Source organism: Phascolarctos cinereus, unplaced genomic scaffold (genome assembly GCF_003287225.1).
Source record: "Phascolarctos cinereus isolate Bilbo 61053 unplaced genomic scaffold, phaCin_HiC Scaffold_518;HRSCAF=1142, whole genome shotgun sequence".
In the NCBI taxonomy this organism is placed as follows: domain Eukaryota; kingdom Metazoa; phylum Chordata; class Mammalia; order Diprotodontia; family Phascolarctidae; genus Phascolarctos; species Phascolarctos cinereus.
In genome coordinates this window covers 1-6,831 of record NW_027555867.1, presented here as the reverse complement: position 1 = coordinate 6,831, position 6,831 = coordinate 1, and the positions used below count along the sequence as shown (strand labels likewise).

General features: G+C 47.0%; 1 non-coding gene across 1 annotated transcript; it reads left to right on the top strand.

Moving 5' to 3' along the window:
* The first annotated feature begins 2,592 nt into the window (after positions 1–2,592).
* On the top strand, positions 2,593–2,704 carry TRNAL-CAA (transfer RNA leucine (anticodon CAA)). Its single transcript has 2 exons — positions 2,593–2,630; positions 2,670–2,704. It is a non-coding gene; the product is annotated as a tRNA-Leu (tRNA).
* Positions 2,705–6,831: the final 4,127 nt, after the last annotated feature.

Below are 6,831 nucleotides of genomic sequence, written 5' to 3'. Positions count from 1 at the left end.
CCTGGCTGTTCTCAAATAAAACCCTCCATCTCTTGCACCAGACATTCTCTTTGGCTGTCCCCCATGCCAGGAATGCTCTTCCTCTTCATCTCTGCCTCCTGGCTATCCTAACTGCCTTCAGATCCTAGCTAAAATCCCACCTTCTACAGAAATCTCTCCAGATAAGCCTGACTTCTAGTACAAGTAGGAGATGATGTGGGGGATAGAGACCTGACCCCTGGAATTGGGAATCTTTGACTTCAAACTTAGTCTCATTTCCTGTGTCACCTGGAGCAAATCACTTAACCTATATATTTACTTCCAATTCTTCATCTGTAAATGGGTGTAACAGTACATACCTCCCAGGATGTGGGGGAGGCAAATGGAGATATATTTGTAAAGACCCTGGCAAATTGCCAGTGATATATAAATGCCCACTGTCATTATTGGTGCTTTTCCTCTGCTGATAATTTCCAATTTCTCCTAAGTTTATTTGTACATAAGTGTTTTCCTCCCTTCAACCCTCATTACGCTAGGCTCTCTTCCAGGGCTGGGAGTGTACCCAGGGTTTAGGTCAGTGCCTGGCACATATTAGATGCTTCATAAATGCATGCTAGCTGTTATTTTCGCATTTTTGTTTTAGAGTAACATAGGCATGAAGGGGTGTCCTCACTGGGGTTGGACACCGAACTCGGGAGCTTCTGTACCTGGCCCTGTCCTACTGGACAGAAGAGAGGCCCAGCCATATTTAGCTCCGTGCCTTCCCACGACTTCAAGCTCAGGGCCCAGAAAGAATAAGTGATGTTAAAGTTCAGAGATTAAGACTCAGAGGATGTGAGGAGAACCTTCAGGACACTTGGGACAATTGACGTCGTGCAAATGACTCCTTTAAGTGCCAAGAAGCTTAGCAGAGAGCCTGCCAAGTAGCAAGAGCTCTATAAATACTTACTGTTTCAAGAAATGCTTCCTCCTTCAGAAAAATGAAGAAGCGAGGGAGGAAATAAAATAAAAACACTTCAACGGCCGAGCCAGCCAGGAGTCGAACCTGGAATCTTCTGATGCGTAGTCAAACGGGTCCTCCACTGCGCCACTGGCGCCGGGTATGCTACTGAGTAGTCATGTGGGGGCTGCTGAATGCAAAGTCTGGGCCTTTGGGCCCACTGGTTCTGCCCGCCCTACACCCGAGGCCACGCCCCGCAGAAAGCAGAGTCAGCACCGCCATCAGGGCCACGCGCCTAGGCCCAGCCTCTTGTTCCCCTCAAACTCTCTCTAGGTCCTGGATTCCGATACCGAGGCTCCCCGTCCAATCCACGATGCTGCTCAGAGGACGCAGGACCGGAATCGCCTGGATCTGGACCCCGGCCCTGGACGACTCTAACCCTGACCCTAACCCATCCCCCTCCTCCTTAACACACTCAGCTGGGGGCTCTCACGGGCCGCTGGACGACGCCGGAGCTCCCTTGGATCAGGACTCTCATGGGTCCTGCCTAGCCTCTGGCTCCCTGACTCCAAGCCCACACCCAGCTAGAGGATTATCCACCGCGAAGCCTAGGCCAGACCCAGAAAGGAAGAGGGTATCCGTACAGGAAGGGCCCCAGCCTCCGCCGGGTAGCCAACTCCGCTGGAGCCCAACGCGAGCCCGACGGAGGCCCCAGGGTCTGTTTCCCCTGCGGGCATGGCCCCCCCACCGAGGCTGGGAGCCGGCCCGTGGACCACGGGTGACCCATACAACTCCCAGGCGAGCTTACCTCCTTGGAACGCCAACAGAACCGGCTCCTGCCGCGGGGCCAAGGCTCAGTTGTTTACGGAGCGTCCCCATTTAGGGTTTTCTTGGCCAAGATACTGGAGTGGTGTGCCGTTTCTCCAGCCTCCAGGCCCTACATTCTAACCTCTGCTCGCATTAGACATCCCGGAGGGCCTCCGACAGGAGGAGGTGGTAGTTGGAGGGACTTCCCTCCTCTCCTACAGCGCGCGTTTAGGGAGCCTTCCCGTATCTGTCCACCACCGTGCAGACCTGAGCCCCAAGAGAGCCCAGAAGGCCATCCACGGACAGACAGGTCGTTCTGGGGGTGCTGAGGGACCGCGCCAGCCCCCTTCCCGCTCATTGCTTCGGGGACTCTTCTTTCTTTGGGGCTCATTTATTCCGATTTCGGTTCTGACGCTTTAAAATTCCCCTCTCCCCTCACCCACCCCACCCCCACCCCCCAGCCAGGACCACTGAGCCGGAGACACCGTGGGTCCGACACGCCTCCTCCTCTTCTCTAGGACTCCTGGGCTCACTGTCTTTTTCTCGTCCCCTTTCCCCTCTGTTTCTATCGCTGTGTCTCCTTTGCAAGCTCTTGTCCCTCATCCCCAGCACTTAGTAAGCGCCCACTGTGTGCCAAGCCCCGGACTGGGAGCAGACACAAGCCTGGCCTCCCGGAACTTCTCTTCTGTCTGAGGAGAGGCTTACAGCGTGAGAAGTACATCCTTAGTGGGCCCAGAGCGAGGACAAAGCCACCACGGCGGGAGGTGGCAGGACAGGAGCTCGGGGGACTCGGGGAGCCTCGAGCGGGGCGTGCTCGGGAGGCCGAGGACAAGACAGAGGGCCTGGGAAGGAAAAGGCTGTCAGCTGTCAGGATGGCCGAGTGGTCTAAGGCGTCAGACTCAAGCGTAAGTTTTCCACTGTGTTGGGGAGCCTTCTGGTCTCCATCTGGAGGCGTGGGTTCGAATCCCACTCCTGACAGTTCTGCTTTTGGCGCGGGGCCTGCCACGGCGTACCGACCCTCCTCGCTGGGGGTAGGGCGGCCTCTCTTCCCTTCCTGCTACGGCTAGCCCCAAGCCACCCTCAGTGCGCTGGGGCGGCGGCTCGCTGTCCCAGCCCTTCGCCGCGGGATCCTCGGCCGTGCGCCCCCCAGGCCTGCGGCGGGGTCTCCCTGCACGGCTCCGCCGAACCTCCTCCTGGCTCCGAGGTGGCTGCAGCCACTTCCACTTCCTCCTCCCAAGCCCCAGCCTAGGGGTCCTCCAACGGTCCTACAGGGTATGAGTTCGGGCACCGATGCACACACTTCAATCTCTTGCAAAGCTAACTTTGACGTCATCTAAAGGACCAATGGACGCCAGTTGTCACCTCTGTTGCCGTGAGGACGAGCGACCCTGACCCAGTAAACTCAAACCCGGGAGGGTTGTGAATCTTATCCGTGGGGCAGCCCGCGCCTTGGGGACTTCCTGGGAGCTCCAGGGACTGGGGTCCGAGGCAGAAGCAGCCTCTTTTGGTCCCCCACAGCGCATCACTGTGGGTGATGGTGAACGGGTCAGTCTCGGCTGGGTGACACGGGCGGTGTGCGGCGAAAAGAGTGGGGTGAGCAGCCCCTCCTCCCCAACGGAAGGAAGGAAGGAAGGAAGGAAGGAAGGAAGGAAAAGAAGAGAAAGAAAAGAAAGAAAAAGAGACAGACTTGATACTGTCCTGGGGCTCCTTCTCCATGTTCTAAATACTGGGTCCGGAAGTTAGTCACTATCCTTGACTCTTTGCTGTTGTTACGGCGCATTTAGAGTTAGACTCTGCCCCTCTCCCTCCATATTAGCGAAGTGGGTTTCGTTCAAGAGACTCTTCCCCTCACCCCTTCCTCATTTGATAGATTTCTGTTTACATCCCCCCCAATTATAGGAGATAACGCCTCCCCAATTTTACCTCAATCCCAAGCGCTCCGTCAAATTAGGGTCCTTCTCTGACCTCTGCTGACACCACTGTTCTTTGCGGGGGGGGGGGGGGGGCACTTGAAGCCACCTCTCTGCCTCATTAGAATGCAACACTTTATCCCCGTAAAGTCTTTCCAGTTGCTCGCTCTTATTGACCTTGGGCTCTTTAATCCCGCTTGTATTTCAAAGTTTCTCCACAATTCCAGTCTTTGAATTACGGCTGCTTGAAAGTCTCTAATTTCATTAAAAGTCCACTTGCCCCCTACCCCAATGTAGGGTATACTCCGTTTGAGTTTAAGGCCTATCTTTTGCCTTTTGGAATACCGTATTCCAGCTTCCCAGGCCGCTCCTTTATGACGGTGACCGCTAAGTCTTGTGTGATCTGACTGTGGCTCCTGGGGACTTAAATTCCTTTTTTTACTGAAGAAGAGAATTAGCTTTTATTAAGCACCTACTGGGTGTCAGGCACTTTCTAAATATTATCTCATTTGATCCTCAAAACAACCCTGGGAGTACATGCTGTTATTATCCCCATTTTCCAAATGAGGAAACTGAGGCAGAAAGGTAAAGTGACCTGCCTAGGGTCTCTCATCTAGTGTTCCAGGTCAAATTTGAACAGAGGTCTTCCTGACTTCAGCGCTGGCTCAGCTGTTTAAAGTATTTTCTCTTTCCCCAGCAAGCTCTGATTTTGTCTGTAATGTTCCTGTGTATTTTCATTTTGATTATTCTATCTTTTTCTCTTCTATATTTTTTATTTATTTGTTAAATTACATGCAAAAATTAACATTCGTTTTAAAAAATTTTTGAGTTCTAAATTCTCTCCTTCCTTCCTTTCCCTTCTCCGTAGAGAAGGAAAACAACATGATATTAATCATTCCTGCAGCAAAACACATTTCAGTATTAGCCTTGTTGAAAAAACAACAATACACACACACACACACACACACACACACACACATATACAAACAAGAAAACAAAGCTGCTCTTTTTTTTTTAAGTATATACTTCAATCTGCACTCAGAGTTCCTCAGTTCTCTCTCTGGAGGTGAGCAGCATTTTTCATCAGGTGTCCCTTAAAATTATCTTGGCTCATTGCCTTGATCAGAATGGCTAATTGACATAAGATTGCTGTTACTGTGTACAATGTTCTCCTGGTTTATGCTCACTTCACTTTACATCAGCTCATATAGTTCTTCCCAGGTTTTTCTGAACCCATTCCCCTCCTTATTTCTTATAGCACAATCACTCCATCACAATCACATACCACAACTTGTTCAACCATTCCCCAATCAATGGTCATCCTCTCAATTTCCATTTATTTTGCCACCAGAAAAAGAGCTGCTGAAAATATTTTTGCAAATGTGAGTCCTTTTCCTTTTCCTTTGATCTCTTTTTGGGGATAGACCTAGTAGTGGTATTGCTGGGTCATATATGCATACATATATGCACAGTTTTATAGCCCTTTGGCCATAGTTCCAAGTGACTCCAGAATGGCTGGACCAGTTTCCAACTCCAACAACAGTGCATTAGTGACCCAATTTTTCCACATCCTATAGTATTTATCATTTCTCTTTTGTTGAGGTTTCTTTCTTTCTTTAGTTAAAAAAAATGTTTTTGTTATTTTGAGATTAAGCTGTCTCCCTACCCGCACTACAGGAGGCCACCATTTGACACAGATATATGAATGTGAAACAAACAACACATATTTCCATATACCTGTTATTTTCTGGAGGTGAATAGCATCTTCCTTCATAAGTCCTTTGTAATTGATTTGATTATAACACTCAGAATAACTTAATCATTCACAGTTATTCTTCAACATGTTACTATATACAATATTCTCTAGGTTTTACTTATTTCATTCTTGATAATTTTATGCAAGTCTTTCCTTGTTTTTTTTTCTTCTAAAATCAACCTGCTCATCATTTCTTACAGCACAGTAGTATTCCATCATGATTGTAAAACACAACTTGTTCACTCATTCCCAATTGATGTGCACCCCTCAGTTTCTAGTTCTTTGCCACCAAAGAGAGCTGCTGTCAAGATTTTAGAACATATAGGTTCTTTTACTTTTTCCTGTTCACCTTGGGAACAGACCTAATAGTGTTGTTGCTGGGTCAAAAGGAATACTCATTACTTTCTTTCATATTCTGGGCCTTTTGTTTTTCCAAATGAATCTTGTTATTATTTTTTCTAACTCTATAAAATAATTTTTTGGTAGTTTGATTGGTATGGCACTGAATAAGTAAATTAGCTTAGGTAGGATTGTCATTTTTATTATATTAGCTTGGCCTACCCATGAGCAACTGATGTTTTTCCAATTATTTAGATCTGATTTTATTTGTGTGAAAAGTGTTTTGTAATTGTGTTCATAGAGTTCCTGGGTTTGTTTCGGAGGTAGACTCCTAAATATTTTATAATGTCTACAGTAAGTTTAAATGGGATTTCTCTTTCTATCTCTTGCTGTTGGGCTTTGTTGGTAATATATAGAAATGCTGATGATTTATGTGGGTTTATTTTATAGCCTGCAACTTTGCTAAAGTTGTTTATTATTTCAAGTAGTTTTTTACTTGATTCTCTAGGATTCTCTAAGTATATCATCATGTCATCTGCAAAGAGTGATAGCTTTATTTCTTCTTTGCCTATTCTAATGCCTTCAATTTCTTTTTCTTCTCTTATTGCTAAAGCTAAGTTTCCAGTACAATATTGAATAACAGTGGTGATAATGGACATCCTTGTTTCACCCCCGATCTTATTGGAAATGCTTCTAGTCTGTCCCCATTACATATAATGCTTGCTGAAGGTTTTAGATAGATGCTATTTATTATTTTAAGGAAGACTCCATTTATACCTATGCTTTCTAGTGTTTTTAATAGGAATGGGTGTTGTATTTTATCAAAAGCTTTTTCTGCATCTATTGAGATGATCATGTGGTTTCTGTTGGTTTTGTGTTGATATGCTCAATGATGCTGATAGTTTTCCTAATATTGAACCAACCCTGCATTCCTGGCATAAATCCTACCTGGTCATAGTGTATTATTCTTGTGATAAGTTGCTGCAATCTACTTGCTAATATTTTGTTTAAAATTTTTGCATCTATATTCATTAGAGAAATTGGTCTATAATTTTCTTTCTCTATTTTGACTCTTCCTGGTTTAGGTATCAACACCCATA